Source organism: Neomonachus schauinslandi, chromosome 4 (genome assembly GCF_002201575.2).
Source record: "Neomonachus schauinslandi chromosome 4, ASM220157v2, whole genome shotgun sequence".
NCBI classification, from domain to species: domain Eukaryota; kingdom Metazoa; phylum Chordata; class Mammalia; order Carnivora; family Phocidae; genus Neomonachus; species Neomonachus schauinslandi.
Window position 1 is genome coordinate 142,159,816 of NC_058406.1, and position 25,692 is coordinate 142,185,507.

The window sequence follows — 25,692 nt, forward strand, 5'->3', positions numbered from 1 at the left end:
CTAGGATCAAGTGGCATTTATCCCTAGGATGCAAGGATAGTTCAACATATGCAAATCAATGTGATACATCACATTAATAGAATGAAAGAATCATAAAATCATCTCAATAGATACAGAAAAAGCATTTGACAAAATTCAACATTTATTCATGATAAAAAAATATTCAAGAATTTAGGCATGGAAGGAATATATCTCAGTATCAGAAAGGCCATATATGACAAGCCCATAGCTAACATCATTAAAAAATGACATATATAGTATAATTATTTCTTATAATTATAATTTTAGATATCATATAGTTATAATGACATATATATAATATATGACATATACAATGACAATTCCAATTTAAAATAGAATAAAAATAAAGCCTGAAGTTTTCTTTAAAATAAGAATTCAAATTGAGTTGAAGTATAAATAAATGGAATCTATTAGATAATCAATATAATAAGATAAATAAAACTAATAGTTGTGAAAAACAAAAAGAGAAACAAAAAATCAACTTTAAAAACATTTTTAAAGGAGTAATATTTATAATGAAATTGGATAGAAGGTGAGTAAAAAAATAAAGCCCAAGGTAAATAATTCAAAATCATTGACTGTGAAGGAAGAAGCTTTTGAAAATATAAGGTAAAATATTAAGAGAAAAATATGTAGATATCAAGAAAATTAGAAAAGATGTAAAATATAGTAAAATCAGCAGAGACAAAGCGCTTAAAGGAAACAGATTGGGATAATAGGATATACTGAAACAATACTACAGACACAGAATCATATAACAGATCCTTCATAAGACAGGGGCTGGGGAAGAGAAGAAATACCAGCAGAACTAAAAGCAAGTTAAGTGCTTAGAATTTTCCCCATTGGAATCGACATTGGATTCTAGGTCCCTAATGGCTAAAGATGCTCTAAAGAGAGCTAGAGAATACAAGTCTTTTAACTTCTTTGCCTTTCACTTTTACCAAGGTGTTGATCCAAGTGGGGTTGGCTGCCTTTTACAGCAGTTGTCAGGTGAGGGCTGAGTCCTTTCAGCTGTCCCAAAATGTAAAAACGTCAGCTCAGTAGCATTGTCCTATGATGCCCAATAGTACATACATGACACACAGCATACTTAGGAAAAGAACAAGTACATTTCAAAAAGAAATGTGAAGCTGTGAGTCAGGACCTTTTAATCAAGTTTCCTAAACTCTAATTGCTATTTTATTTAGAGACGGAGGGAGCAGTTTATCTTTATTTTATTGCTTAAAACCTTTAAGGCAGAAAATCCCATATACCCCAGCATCCAGTTCTCCGTACTTCAGCCATTAAGTTTCTTTCTCTGTATCCTTTAGCCTAGTTGTAGTTGTCTTTCAGAGAGCTTTCTTACTGAAGGAGAAATAAATTACCTTACAACAAATTCTACTGGTGCCCCCCATCAATAACCTTAAGTGGAATAGTCTCAAAGGCAAAGAACCCCTGCTGCTGCATATTTTATAGAGATAACCAGTTGAGCAGGAGAATATGAAACATTTCTAAAACCTCTTTTTTTGCCTCAGCTTTTGTACCTTTACCTCTTCTGTTGTTAAGGGTAGATTACATGCCAACAATATATTATTAAGAAAATCAAAGAGCAAAAACACTTTCTCCAGAACATTTGTGATTTTGTCAGCCACCTCCTGCTGCTGCCATATATGCCCCCTGCCTTCTGCTGGTTTTCTCATTACTCTCTAAGTCATCTTCCAAAGGGCCTAAAGGAGGGAGGGCAGCCAAGGGACAGGAGAGTTTATAGGGGCAAAAAATGAACATAATAAAAGTAGGCCAAGTAACAGTGGTATGTCCAAAGTTTATTGTGAACAGAATTTTGAGACATGGTAGCACTGAGGCATGGTAGCATTTTTCAGTACGCTTCTCAATCAAATAAGCTGTAAAATTATATAAAAATTACAGGCAGTCAAAAAAGTGTTAGCCTAGCAGTTCTTGTGAATTCAGGCAAAAAAGGGCAACTAACATGAAGTTCAATTTAAAGAATAACTGCTCTGGGCTATGAGTTACCCATATTTTTTTTTATGAAGCTCTAGATTTGTCAGCTTCTCTTTTAGATATATGTAGTCTTGACAATGGTCAAGGTGGAATCATATAAAAGCTTAAGATATTGTCTTAGTATATATTGGGCTTATGATGTAAAATCATCTTTCAAGTTGGTGTTGCTAGAGGAAATACTTTTTTATAATACCTTTTTCTTCCATATAAAGAAAGGAAATACTGTTGTATAATATAGAAGTTTAAGGTGTACAATGTAATGATTTAATATATGTATATATTACAAGATGATTACCAAACTAAATTTAGTTAACACCCATCACCCTTTCATAAAACAACTTAATAAAAACAATAGAGGATTAAGTGCTCATGTATTTAATAAGTAAGATCAATCTTTCCACAAAAGTTTGAAAAACCAGTAACCCACAAACCCAAACTGCAATGAAGGTATGTTTTATTTCGCCAGGGCTATGTCTTTATTGTTGTTAAAATTGTATCAGTGCTTTAAAATTGGGTAATTACAATAAAATGAAGATATCTATCTTTTCTGAAAATGTCAAATATCCATAAGTAGTTTTACTACATTCTTGTGACTACAGTTTTCTGGAGCTAAATGATAGCTGCCCTGGTAACCAGGCCCTGATCGCCATACCTCCCTACTCTACTAGCATGGTCTTCTCCTTTCCTTATCTATTTGGCTCTGATGCATTTTGAGTTGGTGATCTTTATTGTAAATGCTCTAAGAGATTCCAAAGAAAATAAATGTCAATAAAGACCTAAATCTTTTAGCTCTTCTAACTGTGCCTACCTGGTCATCTGCTATTACCATTGGATTGCCATTAGTTTTTGAAAAACAAAACAAAACTTAAAATTTATAGTAAATAATACAATTGCCAAGAAACCGTAATTGGTAGCCCCTTTTTCTTTGCCCATAGATACATAGAATACTTAACTAAGTATTCTAAAAGTTATTCTAGAAAATCTTTGGTAAGCTGAGGTGATTTGGTGTTAGGGACAAGAAGTTGATCCATGACCCTTAGAGCTATAATAATTCTTACAGAATTCTTATGGGAATAACTTCTAAGATAGGACTTTGATTATTCTCAGAATTCCTCAAAGTTGTCACTTAGAATATGGACTCCAAATACATAGTGCATAAAAGTGTACAAGGTGGTAGTATAATATAGTTTTCCCAACATAGTCCTAGATTATGCATGTTGTCCAAATATAATTGAGCAGAGCCTCCTTTCACATTCCGAAGTGTCCTGGTGTAAATTACATATAGCCATCTCATTCACTATTCAAGATAGTTTCACTTAATATAAGACTTTGAATCTTACCTACTTAGTCCTAGGGCTGAATTTAGCTCATCTGTTCCATCCTTTTTTTCTTCTTCTCTCCCTCTATACTTGTATGTCTTACCCAACATTATATTTTCATCTTTGAATGCCTTTAAGCAGCCATGAAGTTTTCAGTTTGCCACTGGCCTCGCCACTCCATGTAACACTAAAAAGGGCTGCTTCATTTTATTGCAGAGCACTGGGGTCAAACACTCCAATCTTATGGATATTATGACTCATTAATGAAAGGATATAAAATGCAATACTTACTAAGCCTATTTGACTAAGTATATAAACCTTTTGTCCAGATGTAATTCATGGGAACCAACATTCCTTACAATGAATTTTAGGAAGCCCTGTCCTATCAATTTGCATTAATTTACTGGTTCTTTAATCAAAGCAAATATTAAATTCTACTTTGAGCCAGATAATGAGCTAAAGATGCATTACCTCTGTTCTTTTTCTTAGTGCTACCTTACTTTTATATGTTCTTTGTAAAGAGAAATGAAACATCTATATCCACTTAGCTTACTGTTTGACAATCTACCTTGACCGGAGTTTACTTTCCCAGGAGATTCTTGCCCAGGAAGATAAAGTTGCAAATAAACCGATCATTTTAGGAATTTCTTGAATATTTATTCAAGAAACAGACTACTCAACTTGCTTTCATCCCATAAATAGCCCCTTCTCACAATAGTAAATAGCTCAATTGGACTCATCAAGAAAATGCTTACACCTCAAGACATACCTACTATTGTAACATGAACTTTACCAAATCCAAGTCAGGACCCCCTACACTGAAAGACTTGCCTGAAGTAAAAATCTTATGACTAGCCTGCCTTTGACTTTGCCTTTCAAGGAGGTACTAATATTGTGAAGGCAATATCTTCCCTTACTGTAGTAAGCAACAAATTTAGCTTTCCGTGATGAACAGTTTTGGTTTTGGTGGTCTCTTTGGAGAGGCCAGCAAGTAGCAACAGATAAGCATAACTGAGTAGGGAAATAGTGTTAACTTAAAACAATGTTTATGTACTTCAGTGGTAGTTTGCTATGCCAAAAAGTGTGTGTGTGTGTGTGTGTGTGTGAATCTCTTACTATATCAATTATAATTCAGACCTACACTATAGTAGAAAGACCATGATACTGGAAATTCGACCCAAGTTAAAATGCCTGCCCCATTACTTTCAAGTCCTATATTGGGCAGTCCATTTAATTTTTCTGATCCTCAAGTGATTCATGTTAAATAGTATTAATAATATCTTCACAGGGTTATTGTTTTATATGTAGTAACATACATAAACATGCTTCATACATACTTAAATGCCAAAATTAGTAGTTGCTTTTAGAATTGATTTATGTTATGCCTTATTAGTTTCTGGAACTGTAATTTATGTGGAATCTATTTATTTACTTAATTCCTATTTCTTTTACTGAGTCTGAGAGAGGAAAAGGAGAGGAAAAAGGAAATATTTGAGATTATGAGTACCATACTATCAACAGCCGAGGGTAAGGAATCCTGGTAGAGACCCCATATGTAAAGGTGAGATATAGTCTAAGGGATCATTGGAACAAACCAATACACAATGAGATCCAAAGACAGACAAATGCTTAGACTCATTTTCCATTTAGTTGCATGTATAAAACTTGATACTAATTAATTCCAAGGGGGTAGACAAAGATCACCCTACTATTCCAGCCTCTATTCTTCCATCCATACTTTGAATGAATGATAAATGTTCATCAAAGTATGTATTTGTGTGGCCTCTTTCTCCTTTACTCTCGAAATGCTTAACTTGGAATATCAGCTACATCTTGACACTCTTTCTCCTCACTTGCTTCTTCCTTTACTTCCTGCGTGGGTAAATACCCCCAGACTTTTTTCTGGCTATCTGGTCTGTTATATCAATAGGCTTTCTGGGTGCCTGATTGGCCTTAGTTTGAAGAGCACCAATGCTTGATCTCAGGGCCATGAGTTCAAGCCCCTTCCTGGGTGTAGAGATTACTAAAAAAATAATAATTATAAACTTTAAAAAATAAGCAGTCTTTCTAACAGCCACATATCCCTCTCATCAAATAATCCAGTTGGAGGAGAGATTGAGATGAAAAATGAGAAGAGGGACAAGCTAAAGAAGCACCATGCCTATTCATTATCCCTCACTCCCAATCCCACCCTGAGCAAAAAAGAAATGTGCTATTATTACTTTAATTTGCCCCTTCTCTTTCACAGATAAAAATGATTGAATTCCATTTTTAAATGTCAATTATGGAATTACATAATGCAATAAAGGGTTTATCTAGAAAAAGTCATTGATTAAAGGCAAAAAAGACCTGTGAGTGTGCAGAACATGGGAGGTAAACATAAAAATTTGGCAAACACTGACACGTATATAGTGCTTTAACCCCATGTATCATATTCTGATCTTGCTTTAGCACTTCTGCTGCTCTTACGCTTTGCTCTTAGGTTTAGAACCCAATATACTATTTGTAAGAAGGATCCAGAAACCTGGTTCAAATGCTCTTATTACTGACACTCTCATGCAGATGCCAACCAGAGAATTCGGTTTTATTCTCCTTCCTGCCCTTACTTTCCCCTGCTCCTTTATCAGAGATTTAGCCAGGTTCTCATCTCAGAGTGAGAGTTTTGTGGAATGGGGCCAATCTGGGGCACAAATCTGTGGTTGTAAGGAACCTAAGAAAAAGGTGCCACCCGTGATGATTCCCAGTATTTCCTTCAATCGTACTTTGCAGTTTGCTCTAACACCTTTTTATCCATTTTAACATCAGTTTTGCCAAACATATCAGCTTATAAAAACCACTAAAAAGATGACATTTTTGGAAAATGTGCTCAATAAATGGTTTCAGTGTAAATCAATAGTCAGGATCCCAGGCTCTTAGGAAAACTAATTAAAATGTTTTGCCCTTTTCAACTAGCTGTTGAATCATTTTATTGATATAGAACTTTCATCTTAATTTCAAATTAAGCATTATGAAACACCTTGTTTCAACTAACCATAAGAGATTTTATTTCTTCTCATGCAGAATTAGAGTTCATATATGCATTTTTATAAATCAGTGAGATTTTGTAACTATTTTCAGATCATTAGTTATTTATTGTTAAATTTACTATTTCAAATTGAATAACATTGTTTCTTTTAATTATGTTAAATTTTATAATTATATTCTATTCATGGGAATTTAAAATCAGGAGAAGTATTTTTCAAATGCAAATGTACTTGGGAGGTGAGTGGGGGGATGGGATAACTGGGTTATGGGCATTAAGGAGGGCACGTGATGTAATGAGCACTGGGTGTTACGTGCAACAGATGAATAACTGAATTCTACATCTGAAACTAATGTTACACTGTATGTTAAACTTAAATAAGTTAAAAAAAAAAAGAAAACTGTAGAGGAAAAATAGAAAACTGGATGGTATACTAAAAAATATTAAAAGTAGTTTTAAAAAATAACATACAAACATTGCAAATATACATATGCAAATATGGAAAATATGGAAAATAAGGCCCAATCATTAAGAAGGATATGTATTACTGACATTTCAAACACACTACAGCAGCCTTTTGAAATACTCCCTATTCCCTATACATACCTTCAGGATTCACTGCACTTGCTCACTGTGTTCTCTATTGTTGTAACAGCCTCTCTCTCATGCTAAATCTCCTCCCAAAATTCTATTACTAGCCTCCAAGATTCAGTGAAATCTGTCATTAGATCACTGAATGAGTGTTTCTTTCCAGCCTTTATTTCAGGCTTGCATATTGCTTATGATATTCTGTTTCCTTCATTTCCTATTATAATCATCTATGTGGTTATCAGATTTTCCCTACTTGACTATACGACTGTAAAATCATCTAGTATAGAATTAAATCTTTTTCTTTGAATCTCTGTCATAGGGCTTAGTGCTGTATCTGTCACTTAATATATGCTTAATAAATCCATGTTGAATTTCATTCTTTTACAATTCCAACACTTTTTTGCTGAACAGTTTAAATAATAAAAAAAAATTGGAATTACATCTATGGCTATGCATTTCAGATTGTACAAGGTAATCTACTGATTCTGCAGATTTGGGAAGGGGAGAAGAATCAATTTTTTTTAAATTCGTGCATGAAAATAAGTTCAGTAGCGAGAGAAATTGAATTAAAATACAATATTTGAGATATTTGGCTTTAAGTTTCTTTATTTATTTTTAAAGATTTTATTTATTTATTTGACAGAGAGAGACACAACAAGAGAAGGAATACAAGCAGGGGGAGATGGGAGAAACAGGCTTCCCACGGAGCAGGGAGCACGATGCAGGGCTCGATCCCAGGACCCTGAGATCATGACCTGAGCCGAAGGCAGATGCTTAACAAATGAGTCACCCAGGTGCTCCAAGTTTCTTAATTTAAATAAAGATTAAGGCGAATTCTGTACTTACAAAGGAAAAATGTATTTAACTCTCTGACAGGATTGGTACAAATAATAACTAATCAGAATTTATCAGAGCACCTTCTCCAAAAGTGACACCTTTACATCTATTTTTTAAAGTAGCATTATGTTAAAGTAAGTTAATGTATAGATCTCTGATTGAGCTATAAGTTGCAAGAGGGTAAGGACCCTATCAGTCCGGTTTATGCATTCTTCTGAAAAGACAGCACAGTGCACACCTCAGAGCACCTGCTTATATGTGTTGAATAAAGCAACAAATGAGGCAGTAATTGTAATACAAGGGTAGTTCCCAACCACCCAAAACTTGAACCATTGCCTAATAGCCCTGCAAAGCACTCTGAACTTTGGGCCCTATAATTTTTGTAATTGCGGTTAAATTCACATAACATAAAATTAACCACTCACCATTTTAAAGTATACAATTCAGTGGTATTTTAGTACATTCACAATTTTGTGCAATCATCACCATACTATCTAGCTTCAAAACACTTTCATCACTCCAAAAGGAAACCCATTAAGCAGTCACTTTCCATTCTCCTCTCCTCTAAACCCCTGGCAACCACTATGCCTTCTGTTTCTATGAATTTACATATTCTGGAAGTTTCATATAAATGGAATCATAAAATTTATGGCTTTTTGTATCTGGTTCTAGGCTTCTGAAACAAGAGAGTCTGGAAAAAAAAAAAAGACTTCCTTTTCCCTGCCTCGGTCTATAAAACCCTATAAAAGACACTGTTGTATGATCTGCAACTCCCTTATTCACAAAATATTTAAGTTGGGATATCAACTACATCGTGATATTCAAAGCAATGATTAAAAGTAAGGATAAAGCCTGTGGCGAGTTAATGAGATCAATACTAAGGGAAAAAATATAAGCATTGATTCTTTTCTCTTACATATTATCTTTATATATATTTCTTGAAGTTATCCACTCATTTATCCTTCTGTGAAGTTTATTTATTTATCCATTCAACAAACAATATTCCCAAGAAATATCTGAATCTGCATGATTTTGCCCTACCCACCACCTATAGATAGGTGCCCAGTCTATGTGAAATTCTCTTGGATATTCCCCTTATTTGCTTCCAGTAGAGAAGTACAGTTGGAAAAGTCTATCATTGATAGTTCTAATTCCTTGGCCTGTCATCCCTCAAGTGTAGGTGTTGGTAAGTGTACATCTATAGACTTAACCCCAAACAATTCCTTGTCCCAACATGAGTGAAGCAGTTATTACATCAGGAACCCCAGTCTCACCAAAGCAGGGCCTGCCTTAAGTCTAGTATCTGCTGTCCACAGGCATGAACTACTTGGCACATACATACCCAATGACCTGTAATCTCCTAAATCCCAGCAGTATTTTGTGGTCAGTCTATAAAATTAGACAAGCAGTTCTCTGAAGTCTAGGGACCACCGGGGAGCCCTAAGACCTTTTCAGGTCCATAAAAATGTTAATGTATTATCTGCCTTTTGCACTCTATTTCCTGAGTGTGCAATGGGGTTAAAGTGGCTACAGGACCTGTGATGACATCATTGCTCTGACATGTTTCAGTATCTTCTATGTTTTATATTCTGGTGGCCAATGAAATGTGTGCTTGTATATTTTTGTGTTGTAAAACTTTGTTTTAATCTGTAGCATGGTAAATATCAATTGATATAACACATGTAAATAGAGTGTAAGGGTGTTCTAGACCCAAAAAGTTTGAGATCTGCTGCATTAGACTATTGTCTTGGTTTTGTGATTGAGCGATTTAGAATATATTCAACCACAAGTCATCTGGCCAGGTCCATGATTTCCTGTCCAGCCATTTCTAGCCATTCTTCTTTAGAGGGATTTAAACATAGTAATTTTCTCATATGCCTAAAAGCAACATTTGAACTGTTTCAAATAGTAGACAATGTTTGGGACACTTGTTTATCAACTGTCCAAACCATTATCACCTAGACAACTCTACGTATGGTACCAGCTTGAATCCCTACATTAGCAAAGCATTTAATATAGAACCTGTCAGAGTGGTGCTTAGTCAATGTTTTTAAGGAAGAATAAAAGAAAGGAAGAGAGGAAGTATGTCTAGATCAAGACTAGGTTTTCATTCCTCTTAGAAATAAAATTAATTTTTTCCCCTAACCTGTAAGATGGGTTTTTTTGTTTTGTTTTGTTTTGTTTTGTTTTTGATGCAGAGGCTGGTATATTGGCATGAGAATGCATCTTTCAGGTCTCCAAGTGCAGGGAGCATAACTGACCAATGACTCCAGCTGTTTTATTCTCAAAAATCCATCACTAATTTCATGCTGAGGCTACATTTGCCAGTGGCTTCTCCCAGCCAATTAATGAGCACAGCAGGGATAGTAAGGCATGCTCAGTCCTGGCAGAAGCTAGACAACTGTGACGGCCAACTTAGGCTCCAGGAACACCTTCACCCTTGGCTCACACACATTCCCAAAGACCTTGACAAATTGTCCTTGGAACTATACAGGTTCTACTTAACCTACCTTCCTTTCCCTTCTTACCCCCTTATCCTTCCTTCTTTCACTCAGAATCAAACCTACACTGTAATCTGATTTTTTTTTTTTTTCGGTTTCTTCTGACTCCTTCCCCATTTTCTCTAACAGGTGTTTCCAGTGGTAAATGGGTTGCGTTTTAATCCCATCTTGGTGTTTGCTTTATGAAGGATTTGGACTAATGTCCCAATTCTCCAGTTTATTTTCTCTAGGGTTTGTTCCACTTCATTCAGATTCCAAACTCTTACCCATGAGACCCTGAGGGGAAGTTGGCTGGCTTCTCAGTATCTTCTATGTTTTCTAAAACTGACTTATTGATCTTTGTGTACCTTATAATTGTTTACACTTACTGTGGCCTTACTAAATGTTGTTTGAAACATTAGAAGGGAGAGGAGAAAGAGGAAGTAGACCTCAGAGCTCACTACCTTTCCTTCTTCTTATCTCCTGCAAAATAATTTCTCTGAACCCTTGGGCGCCTGGGTGGCTCAGTTGGTTAAGTGACTGCCTTTGGCTCAGGTCATGATCCTGGAGTCCTGGGATAGAGTCCCGCATTGGGCTCCCTGCTCGGCAGGGAGTCTGCTTCTCCCTCTGACCCTCCCCCCTCTCATGTGCTCTCTGTCTCTCTCATTCTCTCTGTCTCAAATAAATAAATAAAATCTTTAAAAAATAATAATAATAATTTCTCTGAACCCCAAGGCTGTAAATTTTAAAATTCTTTTGCTGATTCCTTGCAAACCTACAGGATTTTTCTTTATAGGAGAGTTATTTTTATCACTGTTATCAGAGACAGGGAGCCCAAGCTACCCCCTTAGCCACTGATGGCAATGATATAAAGCATATCTCCTTTTCAGACAGTTTACACCAAAAACTCCAAAAAGAAAAAAAAATGTGTGTATGTGAAATATGGTCTTTATAGTTGTGTTACTTTCAAAATAATGTCATTTGCATGTTGAATATTTTTCCTATTTTAATGTGCTTTAACTTTCTCTTCTTCAGATGTATTTTGAGGAAGGAAGTTGCTGCATGGCTAAGAGGAAAGGTAATAAAAATCCCTATGTTTGGATCCTTGTATTGCTCCAAATTCTTGTCATTTAATTATAAAATAAGCACCCATAAGACTTTAAAAGCCTAAAAATAATTGATGAACTCAGTATTACCTCACTGTGGATACACTTCAGATAAGCCAAAAATCTAAATTAAATATACACATATATTTAAATATATATATATTTAAAGGGATTTAAACATAGTAATTTTGTAAATATACGTAAAATACATATATGGAAAAAATGTATATGGAAGGGAAGTCTGATACAAGATTTCCTGATAACTAATTCAGTATTGTTTACAAGGATTCTTGTTCCCTCCACGGCAATTCTGGGCGTTATATTCAGAGCCTCATTCCTTCGTTTTATTTGCAAAGTCCATTGGAGCTAAGAGACTGGGCATTGCAGCCTATCATTTCTAAACAGACTTGATATAAAAGTTTTCTGTGTCACATATGCTCCCTCAGGTTTCTACTGCAGTCTGATATTAACCATGTGGGATATTTGTAAAAAGCATCAGCAAATAATTTTTTTTTTAAAAATGAAAGAAATCCCAAAGTAGGTCACTCATTAAAACCTCTTCGGTAGAGAAATGATCCAAAAAGGGACTGGAGCTAAGAAACTGCTGAAAAGAATTGCACTGATTCACATGTGTGAGAAATACGCATTTAAATATTACATTGCATTCTCTACATTTTTTATTTTGTCTGTCAACTCAACATAGCCATCATCTTCCACTATTCCTTCTCTTTTTATCATTTTTATTCAAAACCTAAATCTCACTCCATTATACATGCAAACTGGCAATATATTAAGACTTTAATAGTGTTGCTGATTTTAACCAACATAAAAACCACTGCAATAGAAAGTTACCTTTTTATTTAGTGGTAACAATGTGTTTGAGATCCACTACTGCCTCTATCCAACTAAGTGTTCGAAGGAAATACTGTAGGCTGATTTGCTCTAAAAAGTATTTTGCTGAGTGTGATGGAGAAGACAAAAAGCAGTTAAATCACTTTCCTATACTTTCCCTCTTCTTTGTCATGTTTCACATGAGATGGGTATTATGGGTACTATGATCTAATTGAAACAGCTAGACATGTTAAAGGCAAAGCATCTCTAACATAACTGTGCCTGGAGGAGATAAAACTGAGCACCAACTAATCACCAGACCCTGCTCCTACTCAAGCAGCAGCCCAATGTAACACTCTGTAGAATTCTCAACAACCTTAGACCACATTAGTTATCCTTTTCTCTGGTCTTCCACAGTACTTCTTTCAAATTTCTTAAAACCCTTCCTTGTTAGATTATAACTCACGTTTCTACATCTGTTTTCTTGACTAGACTATAAAGTATTGGGTCGCTTAGATGATGTCTCACTCACCTTTGCAGTTTTCATAACCCCCAGCTTATACTGAGGTAACAGGGTGAACCACCACTCTAATTTGCCAAAGACAGAAGTTTCCTGGGAATGCATGACTTCTAGTGCTAAAACCAGGATGGTCCCAAGCAATTGACATAGTTGGTCATCCTAGTTAAGTACTTACTATACACAAGATACTTCATAATCACAATTCCTCTATGTCTCAAAGTTCATTCTTTATTGACTAATTTATGATCATCAGATGGGTAATTCTAGGTACTTGGTTAATCAGTATACAAAGCTGACAAAGATCCCACTCTCATGAAGCTCTCATTCTAAGGTGAATTTGGAGGTAAATATTATTGCTTCCATTTTGCAAAGAGGAACAATTTTGTTCAGAGAGGGGCAGTAATTGCTGAAAGTCCTGTAGTAAACCAGTGGTACACCCATGTTTCCTTGATGTCAAATCAAGGTTTTTCTTCTCCCTGAATTAACCAATTTCCTTTTAAAGGACAAACATATTCCTTAGACCAGCTACTAAAGACTTCTCTAAAGAGTGTATGCATTGCTAACAGCAAAATTAGGTATTCTTTTTGGTAACCTCTAAATAAAAAGAAACATGGCCATTAATGACAAAAAGTTCAAGCTCTACAGTCACTAGAGTCATACTTAGTATTTGAAGAAAATATTCTGCAGGTGGTGACCCTATGAATTTGATACAGTAATCAGTGGATAAAGCATCAAACTTACCCCACTTCTAGTATCACTCTGCCCTCTCTGATTCTCAGCATAATTACAGAAATCGCTAGTCAGAGGATGCTGAAAGGAAAATATATTTCTTATTAGATATAATATCTCTTTGCATTTAGATAACTGCATATTATGTGTTATGTAAACAAAGCTAACAGATAGAAAAATGGAGAAGAAAACAAATGGCTCTACTTGAAGCAAGCCTGATCTAAAGTCTCTTCATACACATAAACCACCTGCCAGAAATATGTGGAATGATTGTTGAATTTACAAGCAGATTCATGTGTGAATAGCAGAGCATCTGACATATTTAGATGTTTTGATTGATGACATTAATGAAAAGCAATTATTCAAAAACACTCTTTTTTTTAAAGATTTTATTAGTGTGTGAGCATGAGTTGGGGGGGAGGGGCAGAGGGAGAGGGAGAAGCAGACTCCCCATTGAGCAGGGAGCCAGATGTGGGGGGCTCATTCCCAGGACCCCAAGATCATGACCTGAGCTGAAGGCAGACATTTAACCAACTGAGCCACCCAGGCACCCTAAAAACATTTTCATTGAGGAAAAGAAAAGGCATGTGCACGTACATTATAAAGTGGCATAAAACTGGTGATGAAATATGCTTTTATTCCATTATTTTAAATCCATCTGAGCTGGAAATTTCTTTAGAACAATGAGAATGGATAAGCAAAATGACTTCTTTGGTCTCTTTTATTCTCCTATCTTTAAGTAGTTTCTTTTTAAACCCAATAATTTACTATGGGATTTAGTTTAAATTATGAAATAAGCATGAGAAGGTACAGGATGAAATTTTGAATGAAAGGAGGAAGAGGTCTAACATGAGGCAAATCACATGAGGTGAGTACTTAGGAGGCAAAGAAAAGTTGGTCCCAGTAGCTGAGTGTATAGATTACTATACTCATCTCTGGCTGCATGGAGAGGTCTTCTTTTCCACATTATTAGTATAAGGAGGGAATATAACCAAGTGAAGCCCTTAATTCACTATGAAACTAAAGACTATACAGGTTAGTGGTAGGAAGAGATTACAGTTGAATTTAATGGAAGATAGTAAACATGTCTCTTATCTTCCTAAGTAGAGCTAACTCTAAGACTGGTTAGGTATCTTTATATTAATAGGATAATAAAACATTTCATCAATTTCAAGATGTACACATTAAAACTCCATATGTGAAATTCAGAACTCATCCCACAATCTATGGCATTTTACAATCTTTGTTTGCATGGAGACACTCCTGGTGTAAATTACTTATCAATGTGTGAACCTAGTGGTTATTCCTGGAGCCATTCTGGATCTCCTCAACTTTTCAGCCTTCCTACCATTAGGGCATTTGGTGAGGGAGTATCCATGTATATGTATTCATACTAATGTCTGAAAACTTTCCACCAACACCTGGTAAGAGCAGGAAAATACTAGCACCAAAACTTACAGAATAGGTGTCAGCTATTTGGAAAAACATTTTCTATGACAATAGTGAATGGTTTTTAAATAAATGCTGCATCATCAACTCTCTTTAGAGCATAGAGTGTGAAATGTAGAGAAAAATAGATACAAATGACACTGATTCAGAGAATGACTGAATGTGAAAGAGTTTTTGGAATGCCTTATGTACTTATCTTACCTTTTCCTTTGGAGTTTACAAATTGTACTATATGGCCTTAAAAAAAATCTTGACTCTCTATAGCAGTTTAACTAGAGGAATACTGTAAGTAATAGGAAAATAGTATGCTAGTTAATTGGCAGCATTTTTTAAATTTCTTAGTTGTCCATTCAATAATAGTATGTTGATTTAATAAATGAATGTTTTTATCATCCAGAAGATATCAGAAAAGAATTTCTCTAAATACTAGACAAGAAAGGCAATAGAATTTTATGCACCATTTGAAGACAGATCAACTAAGGGAAGAGACAACATCATGGGGTCATGAAAAGATTCTGAAGCACAACAAAAATGGAATAATTTTCTGAATATGCTAAGGGAAAGCCTAATACTGACAATAACTTCCTACAGAAAGCAGATAAAAATTCTGGAAATTGTCTTCTTTGTAGATTCAATACAATTAAAAAATAAACCTAAGAAATGAAAAGTAAAATGTGTGATGAAAATCTAACAGAAGTACAAGTTGAGATGGAAAGAAATGAAATCAACTAAGCAAAGCTTTTGAAAAAACTACAGAATAAAACTAAAATCTGCCTGAGGCACTGCAGAAAATTTAATCAGTAAAGTAAAAGACAAACTAGAGAAATTATTCCAGAATTCACAGAAGTGCTTTCTTACTCTTTCCAATGACACTTTTATGGCAACATTCTAACTCAGAATTTAATGCTGTCTATGCTCCAACTAGTACTGAATTTAACTGACCTCTCCCTATGGATAGATAACAATTCAGAGAATGAGTATCTCGGGAAATCTAGACAAAGGGACAGAACCGATACGTAAACTACTACCAATGGTTATGGAACCCTTGATCCAGAGGAAGGAGGACTTAAGATTGGAAATACAGACTGAGTCTGAGAGTTGCAATGTGAGTCTCACATCAAGGCATAAAATAAGCCAGCTCAACATCAAGACTTTTCAGTTACCCAAGCCAATTATTTATTTATTTTTTTTGCTTCAGCCAGTTAGGACTTATCTTTTTTAATTGAGGTACCATTTCTAAAAGAAAAGCAATAAAACTAATAAATAATCCCCACCCACCCATAAAACATAACAATAAATCTCATGGATAAGAACACAAGAGAGTGTACCAGGTCTCTAATGCCACTTTCTTTTCAGAGGTAGGTTCTAAATTCAGAGGTAGGGTCAATATTGCCCTCACAAAAAAAAAACACAAAAAAAACAAGAGTAAACAAACAAACAAAAAAAGCCCTTGCCTTTTGTGACATTAGCCTAATATTAAACTAGAATATCCTTGCAAAACTACTGAAAAATACACCTTTGCTTTATTTTTATTGAGTGGGCTGGCCCAACAAAGCCCTGCCCATACTCTGCAGCAGGAAACAAGCTAACAGCATTACATAAAAAATAATCTCACAAAAGCTCCCTACTGCTCAATCACAGGTGGTAGATGAAAGTATTTGGACTTTGCTAATACCTGCCATTCCCTAATTGTCCTTTGCATGTCAGTCACTGAGCTAGGGGCTTTACACAGTTTATTTCTTCTTACTGCAAAACTCACTCTAAAACCATATTAGAGATGAGGAGATAACAGGTAAGTCACTTGTCCAAAGTCACAACACTAGTAATTCAAAAGTAGGTTTCTCAGGTTCCTAAGTCTCTATTTTTTTTCTACCTCAAGGAATTACTTCACTTTGAGAAAATATTTTTTGGTTTAACCATTTCTTGAACTACTTCGAACAGTGTTTCTATATGGTTGGTTGTCACATGAGATTCCCAGATAAATAGAGTATTACTTTAACCATCACAATCGCCTCCCCACATTAAATACCATCCTCACATGCCTACTGAAGGATCTTTCTTCTTGTACCATGGGAAGACCATACTGCCATTTTCCTTACCTCTGACGGTAGTAGCAGAATAAGATCTCTAACATCCCTGTATATAAAATTGGTCTTCTACCATCTCCACAAAAACAAAACAAAATGCAAGAGTCACAGGCAGTTGAAGATGTGAATATTTACCTTAACTACATTTGATTTCTGTTAATAGGATAACTTCACTATCACTTTAAGTATCATTAATCTCAGAATATTTGAACAGTTAAAAAAAAAAAAAGCAACCTTCCCATTATAAAACATCATAGTATAGCATGTGAATTATAATAGAAACATTCTGAATATTGGTATAAATATTACCAAGCACTTAATTAAAAAATGAGGAACTTGCTTTGATAAAATGTTATAGCATAGTTTTCCTCATTACATGAAAATGAAATATATGCTGCTAATTATTTAAATGTTATAAAGTAAAATATCTTGTGTAGCTCATATGTTTAATAGAAATAAATATATTTAATGATCACAGCTTTTAGATTATTAATATTATTTACTGACTGAATGTTTCTTTTTTTCTGCACAAACAGTAGAAATCAGAAATCTCAGATGCCATAACCAATACCCTGAATCAGTAATGTACTAAGGTCCTGTGTAGGCTATATTTTGTTATACAAAAGGAAAGTGATAAGTTTTGCCTTAATGACAAAGCCAATATGGTTTTACAAGACATTTTTTTAACTTCCCCTTGTTGTATCCCCAGTAGCTGTACAAAATTGGGCATGTTACTTTACTTCTGAGTTTCAAATACATTGGTTAAAGGGGGTTGAAATATATACCTCTCAAGGTTATAAGAAGTACATCTTACATGTAAGGAATTCATGTAGCATCCACATATATTAAATAGCAAAGTCAAATTCAACCCCAGATCATTTGACTTTAAAACCCATTATGAAATCTCTTGTTTCATTATGTCACCAGAGCTGCTTTGTTTCCCCTTCACTGAGTTTCCGTCCTGAACTCTTTATATTATAGAAAGAATGCAGGAAGAACACATGATTTTTAAGGTCTGACGTGCCCCCAAGCCACAAATGGCAGAATCAAAATACAAATTTCTGAATAATCCAAGGAGGCTGACTGTAGAAAACTGTACTGACCCAAAGTATGGATGATTCAGCTGGGCCCATGTACTGTGGCTTCTGGGTGAGGAAAGGGAGGAAATCTAGAATCTGAAATAAAAGTGAAACCTATGTCTTACCCAACCCCAGTCTTGTAGCAAGCACACCTGAACCCAGAAAGAAGCAATACAGAAGGCAGTACAGATACTTTGGGTAAGAAGGCTAGAGTTCCCTAGTAAATTTGTGGTGCCTACAATTGAATTTTTTCTGTGAAAAGAATTTTCTTCCCTTTTACCATATACTGGATAATTTTTTAGGAAAAACAGGTATTTTGACAGAATAATTTTGAACTACAATAAAAGTGTATAATCCATGCATAAAATAATCACAAGAATGATACTTCCATGTCTCACTCTTTCAACCAGGTGTGTTATGGCTACACCCTCTCCCGACTTCACCCATTGATAGCATTTTGTTTGCACATCTTCTGACACTGGTCTTGCTCTTAATTTTATTATGGCTATTTAGTCTCTTGTCCCATTTTCCATAATAAGTGCAAAGTTCTTTCAGAGTGGAAAATATTTAGTTATTTTGTCACTTATGCCTTCAAGAAATATTTAAGGAACTGCTATGTACAAGGCATCAAAATGTGGAAACTGTATGGTCAATTAATATTTGACAAAGGGGAAAGAATATCCAATGGAAAAAAAGACAGTCTCTTCAACAAATGCTGTTGGGAAAACTAGACAGCAACATGCAGAGGAATTAAACTGGACTCCTTTGTTACACCATACACAAAAATAAATTCAAAATGGATGAAAGACCTAAATGTGAGTCTTGAAACCATCAAAATCATAGAGGAGAATAGAGGCAGTAACCTCCCTGACATTGGCCACAGCAACTTCTTACTACATAGGTCTTCTGAGGCAAGGGAAACAAAAGCAAAAATAAACTATTGGGACTTCATCAAAATGAAAAGCTTCTGCACAGCAAAGGAAACCATCAACAAAAGACAGCCTGTGGAATGAGAGAAGATATTTGCAAATGACATATCAGAAAAAGCATTAGTATCCAAAATATATAAAGAACTTATGATATAACTCAATACTACATAATTAGATAATCCAATAAAAAAATGGGCAGAAGACATGAATGGACATTTTTCCAAAGAAGACATCCAGATGGCTAACAGACACATGAAAAGATGCTCAACATCACTGATCATCAGGGAAATGCACATCAAAACTACAATGAGAGATCACCTCACTCCTGTCAGAATGGCTAAAATCAACAACAAAGGAAACAACAGGTGGTGGTGAGGATGTGGACAATAGGGAACCCTCTTACACTGTTGGTGGGAATGCACACTGGTACAGCCATTCTGGAAAGCAGTATGGGGGTTCCTCAAAAAAGTTAAAAGTAGAACTACCTATGACCCAACAATTGCACTACTATATATTTACCCAAAGGATACAAAAATACTGATTCAAAGGGACACATGCACCCTGATGTTTATAGCAGCATTATCAACAACTGTCAAATTATGGAAAGAGCCCAAATGTCCATTGACTGATGAATAAAAATGATGTGTATATATATATACACATACTACATACATACATACATACATACATACATACACAATGGAATATTACTCAGCCATCAAAAAGAATGAACTCTTGCCTTTTGTAATGACATGGAGGGAGTTAGAGTATTATGCTAAGTGAAATAAGTCAGAGAAAAAAATACCATATGATTTCACTTATATGTGGAACTTAAGAAACAAAACAAGCAAAGGGAGAGAAAGGAGAGAAGGAGGCAAACTAAGAAACAGACTCTTTATAGAGAACAAACTGATGGTTACCAGAGGAGAGGTGGGTGAGGGGATGTGTAAAATAGGTGATGGGGATTAAGGAGTACACTGGGATGAGCACCAGGTGTTGTATGGAATTGTAAAATCACTGTATTATACACCTGAAATATTACACTGTATGTTAACTGGAATTTAAAAAACAAAAAATAATAAAATGTGGCATATATATACAATGGAATACGATTCAGCAATAAAAAAAAGGAGTGAAGTGCTGAGTCATTCTACAACCTTGAAAACATTAAGTGGAAAAAAGAGCCACAAAAAACCATGTATTGGGTAATTTTATTTATGTAATATGTCCATATTAGGCAAATCCGTAGAGACAAAAATAGATTAGTGGTTGACAGGGGCTGGGGGGAGATGTGAATGCAGGTGTCTGCTAAAATGTACTAGGTTTCTTTTTGGGGTAATGAAAATGTTCTGAAATTAGAGGTGATGGTTGTACAACTTTATGAATATACTAAAAATTACTGAATTGTACACTGCTAAAAAGTGAGTCTTATGGTATGTGAAATGTACCTCACTAAAGCTATTATTTAGAAAATATTAAATGCTGTCCTTGAATTGGATTAAAAAAAACATATGGAGATTATAAAGACCGAGATTTATTTAAACTCATTGGTCTTATAATTGAATGAGTTAATTTTCCCAAAGAGAGAAGGTGGACTATAGGACAAAGTCTCAATCTGAAATTCTAATGAGATATATATACTATAAATTGAAGCTTTTTCACAATGCATCCAAGGACTAGAAATCAATTAGTTTTTAGTAGATGGAACTAAGTCAGGAAAATAAGTCACCTTCAGTTTTCAACTGTTCATGGAAATTAATACTGTGCATATATTGTCTCAAGTAGCTCAAAGTGGCAGTTTCTGGTCTAATGTGTCATACCTACATCTCATGTGTCCACAATTTTGATCTTACTCATCTTATTGCAGCATTTTTCTTTAAGGACCCACTCTTGGATGTCAGTCCATAGTAATAGGTAAATGTACTTCAACTACATAAAATAAGAAATTATACTCCAAAGAGTAATTCTAAATAATATAAAAATGACATAAACCAATCTGTAGCATACCATGCTTTCCCTTTCTTTCATCTTTGATTAACATATTTCTGAGCTCAGCCACACCTGTTTTTTTTTTTTACTGAAATTATTATGTCTTCTATTATATTATGCTATTTATTGCAAAATGAAGCTGGATGTGGGGCTATGCATGCAGCCAATTTATTCATTAAATCTATTGTCAGAGAACTGAATGAAAGGTCTTATTATCAATCTCATTAATTTCAAGATAGAATTTAGTGGAAATCAATATGAGAAAAATGCATAATTGCTAAATCTTCTTAAAATAATAGACTCATTCATTAAGACAGCCTTCTTCCAATAGTTAGGTCTTAAATCGTTGACATGTCTAATTATTTAGTAAGGAGCAAATCATACCTAGCTCTGCTACTCTTTGGCAATTATATGACAGGATCCTAACTAACGTAGGCCTGGACTTGAATTAATTTGGGTATGCATATGAAGTGTTTTAGCAATAAGTTGATTAGAGGAAAGATGGCTACACAAAGAGAAACACGATAACAACATGCTGATGCTTGGCAAAAATTCTGGCAACTAGCAAGCTGTTTTAACAGGATCAGAATGGGAAATGTACCAAAAGAGTACTCACTGAAAGATAGCAGGCAATTTAAAATCTTTTGACTTAAAAGATATTGCAGTATAGCTAGAGCTATATATACTACCATATATGCATTATCTATGAAAGAGGAGACTCTTCATTTGTGCTTTAGCAAGCAGGATTTTGGGGGCAAAAAAAAAAAAATCTCTTTAAAAGTACAAAATGAAGTAGGCAGAATTATTCTCAAGAGTTACATATTTTATGAACATAGTTTCTTTGGTTTTGAATTTTTGGTCTCAGATATTAAAATTTTAGAGAAAAATGTATTGAAAGACTAAAAATGGTGACTGCAGGCAAATTTCTATTTCCTGTGTTTACTGATTTCACTAATCAATTGTGACACCCCAATGAAATGGGCAGCTATTTCTAGATCCAGGGTTTCACTGAGTTTTAAACAATAGTCTATGCAGAAGTCTCTCTCATTGTCTCTCTTCCTGCTAAGAAAATCAATCTAAAGCTAATTGCTCATTTTAGTACTGACCTGGGATAGGCAGCTTTCTGCTATTATCATTTATACAGATGGTAATTGAACACAGTCATTAAAAATGCATACATAGGGGTGCCTGGGTGGCTCAGATGGTTAAGTGTCTGCCATCGGCTCAGGTCACGATCCAGGAGTCCTGGGATCGAGCCCCACATCGGGCTCCCTGCTCAGCGGGGAATCTGCTTCTCCCTCTGCCCTTCACCCCACTCATGCTCTCTCTCTCTCTCTCTCTCTCAAGTAAATAAAATCTTTTAAAAACTGCATACATACATACATATTACATTATGTATTTTACATATTTATTTAGTGATACATATCTTTATATATAGCTAGATATACAGATATATTTAGCAATATATACATATGATATATACGTAACCTGTTAGGAGAGAAAACTAAGATTTTGAATAGGAGAAAAGAATCAATAATTTGATTGTAATGTTTATTAAACCTCAGCTTAATACCTGTAATATTTCTATGGAGGAAAACAAGATTTATATAGATAAGTTACTGTAGGATTCACAAAGCACTTGGAATCTTCTCTCTCTAGCAACATTAATCCCCACACTTAAATGCCATTTTACTTTTTAGAAGCCCAATGATTACTACTAATAAAGCTGCTACGATGTTAGAGTTGTGCTTGACGATAGAAAGTAAAATATAATCACTGCAGACATTCTAAACAAGCATGACTTTCCTTATGGCTTTGTTCTCTAAGTTTATTATTTTTAATTTCTCTGATAATTTTTTTTTAAAGCCCACTCTTCACAGGGCATTGCACAAAATTACACCCAGGTAAAGACCATAAATTTAAAAAAAAATTAATGAAAACTAGCAATGCACATTTGAACAGATTGTCTCTGATGCACATGTGAAAATGATGGTGCAAAAACAGATTTATGACTCCTGAATTATTCTCTTCATAGATCAATTTTAAAAATAACTCTAATAGTATTGACGGAAAAAGTTGAAAAAAAAAAGAAATCTAACTTAGCAGTTCCAAGCAAAAAATTCTATAAAAATATGGTTAGAATGATAAAAGTCATATAATTATTTAAAGCAATGTGTCTTAATCTGTTCCAGCAATTAAGAGAAAAATCCAGAGTCTCATGTATGTCTCAGTTATCTATTAGATAAACACTTAGAGTGTAGACTCTAAATGCCACATCTGCAGAACACCTGCTTAAGCCCACTGTAGGAAAGTAGAAGATAACACACATACATGGTGGTTAAAAGTTCAAGCCTGAAGTCAAAGAAACCCAGGTTTGATTTTCATTTCACCACTTACTAGCTGTGTGGCTCTGGGCACATTACTGTGCTAAACATTCCATGCCTTGGTTTAAATTCTGTAAAGCGGGTAATAGTATCTACGGGGTCACACAGGAAGAGTTTGATAAGTATTTTGTTATCCTAAGTACTAAATATAACAATGCATGTATATTTATTCTGTACTAGAGAGAAAACACTCAGTAAAACAAAACCAAGAGGGACAGGCCTATTTTTGTTTGTTTTAATTTTGTAAAGTGGGAAATATAAAGTGAAGTTGGCACAAAACTGTCACTAAGAACAGCATTTGGACTTGATAAGAAAAGGGAAGGGGAGAGGAGAGAAGCTGTGAGGGGCAAAGCTGATCAACAGATTATAGAATGACCCTCATTTAATTTAAGACATTGGCAGAGTGTTCAAAAAGCACATGTCCAAGAAATTCTTTCAAAAGGGAAACAAGAAATTGAACATAAAATGATTGTAAATATCTACAGAAAATTTAAATACTTGATAAATACTGATCATATATTTCAACAGGAAGTTTCATGTGTATAATCAAAGTCATTAGAAGAGTACCCCTTTTATAGCAGCAATGTCCACAAAGCCAAACTATGGAAAGAGCCAAGATGTCAATCGACAAATGAATGGATAAACAAGATGTGGTATATATATACAATGGAATATTATGCAGCCATCAAAAGGAATGAAATCTTGCCATTTGCAAAGACGTGGATGGAACTGGAGGGTATTATGCTGAGCAAAATAAGTCAATCAGAGAAAGACAAGTATCATATGATCTCACTGATATGAGGAATTCTTAGTCTCAGGAAACAAAGTGAGGATTGCTGGAGTGGTCGGGGGTGGGAGGGATGGGGTGGCTGGGTGATAGACATTGGGTATGTGCTCTGGTGAGCGCTATGAATTGTGTAAGACTGTTGAATCACAGACCTGTACCTCTGAAACAAATAATACATTGTATGTTAAAAAAAAAAAGAAGAAGAAGAAGAAGATGATAGCAGGAAGGGAAAAATGAAGGGGGTAAATCAGAGGGGGAGACAAACCATGAGAGACTATGGACTCTGAGAAACAAACTGAGGGTTCTAGAGGGGAGGGACATGGGGGGATGGGTTAGCCTGGTGATGGGTATTAAAGAGGGCACGTACTGAATGGAGCACTGGGTGTTATACGCAAACAATGAATCATGGAACAATACATCAAAAACTAATGATGTAATGTATGGTGATTAACATAATAAATTAAAAAATTAAAAAAGAAGAGTACCCCCTTCTTTATCACCCTCAAATCAATCTAATCCTATTTCCTGTACATCTTTTGAATCTGTCCCTTTCTCAACATTCTTTCTATGATACCCTAATAGGATCTCATCAGTTGTCATCTGCACCACAGAATTATTCTCTTTAATTATCTCTCACCTACAACCTTACCAACTTGGAGCCATCCTCCACAAACAAATTCTCATCTATAGAATAAACTTCTAAGTAAACAGAACTGGTTCATCTTTTGGATACTAAGGGTACTTGGTCCATAATTCCATTACCGCAATCTGGCACAGCAAAGAAAATGCCAAAAAGATCACTATGCCAAATCAAACTTGCCATTTACCAGCTGCATGATTTTGGAGGAAGGCTTCTGCCACTGGGCGGCTCTTTGTACTCAACAAAATCTGAATAATCCTACTGCCTTTGAAAGATTACTTTAATGATTGGGCGCCTGGGTGGCTCAGTTGGTTAAGCGACTGCCTTCGGCTCAGGTCATGATCCTGGAGTCCCGGGATCGAGTCCCACATCGGGCTCCCTGCTCGGCAGGGAGTCTGCTTCGTCCTCTGACCCTATCCCCTCTCATGTGTTCTCTCTCTCTCATTCTCTCTGTCTCAAATAAATAAATAAAATCTTTAAAAAAAATTACTTTAATGATTTAAGCAACCTATATAAAATACATAGCATAATACATTATCTTTTATTAAAGTCTCAACCAACCATGAAGTTTATCTCCTACAACCTCAGCCCCATTCTTTCCTAAGCTAATCTTGACAATGACTGGAAACATATTAGAAAATCTTCATTAACTAAAGCATTGGTTCTGGACTGAGTGTGCGTTCCAGACCAGTGTCGCTATAGCAATGCCTCCTGAATACCCACGTGTTCACTATTCTTCAGCCTCCTCCACACCCTAGAGGTAGTTGTCAAGTTCTTGCCTTGCAAACACTTTATTGGCTCAAGCCTTTACAAGCTGGCTGTTACCAGTCCCTACCTCTCCAAGTTTACCCCACTCCCCTGATAAGAACGTTAACCTTAACCCCAGCCCCAAAA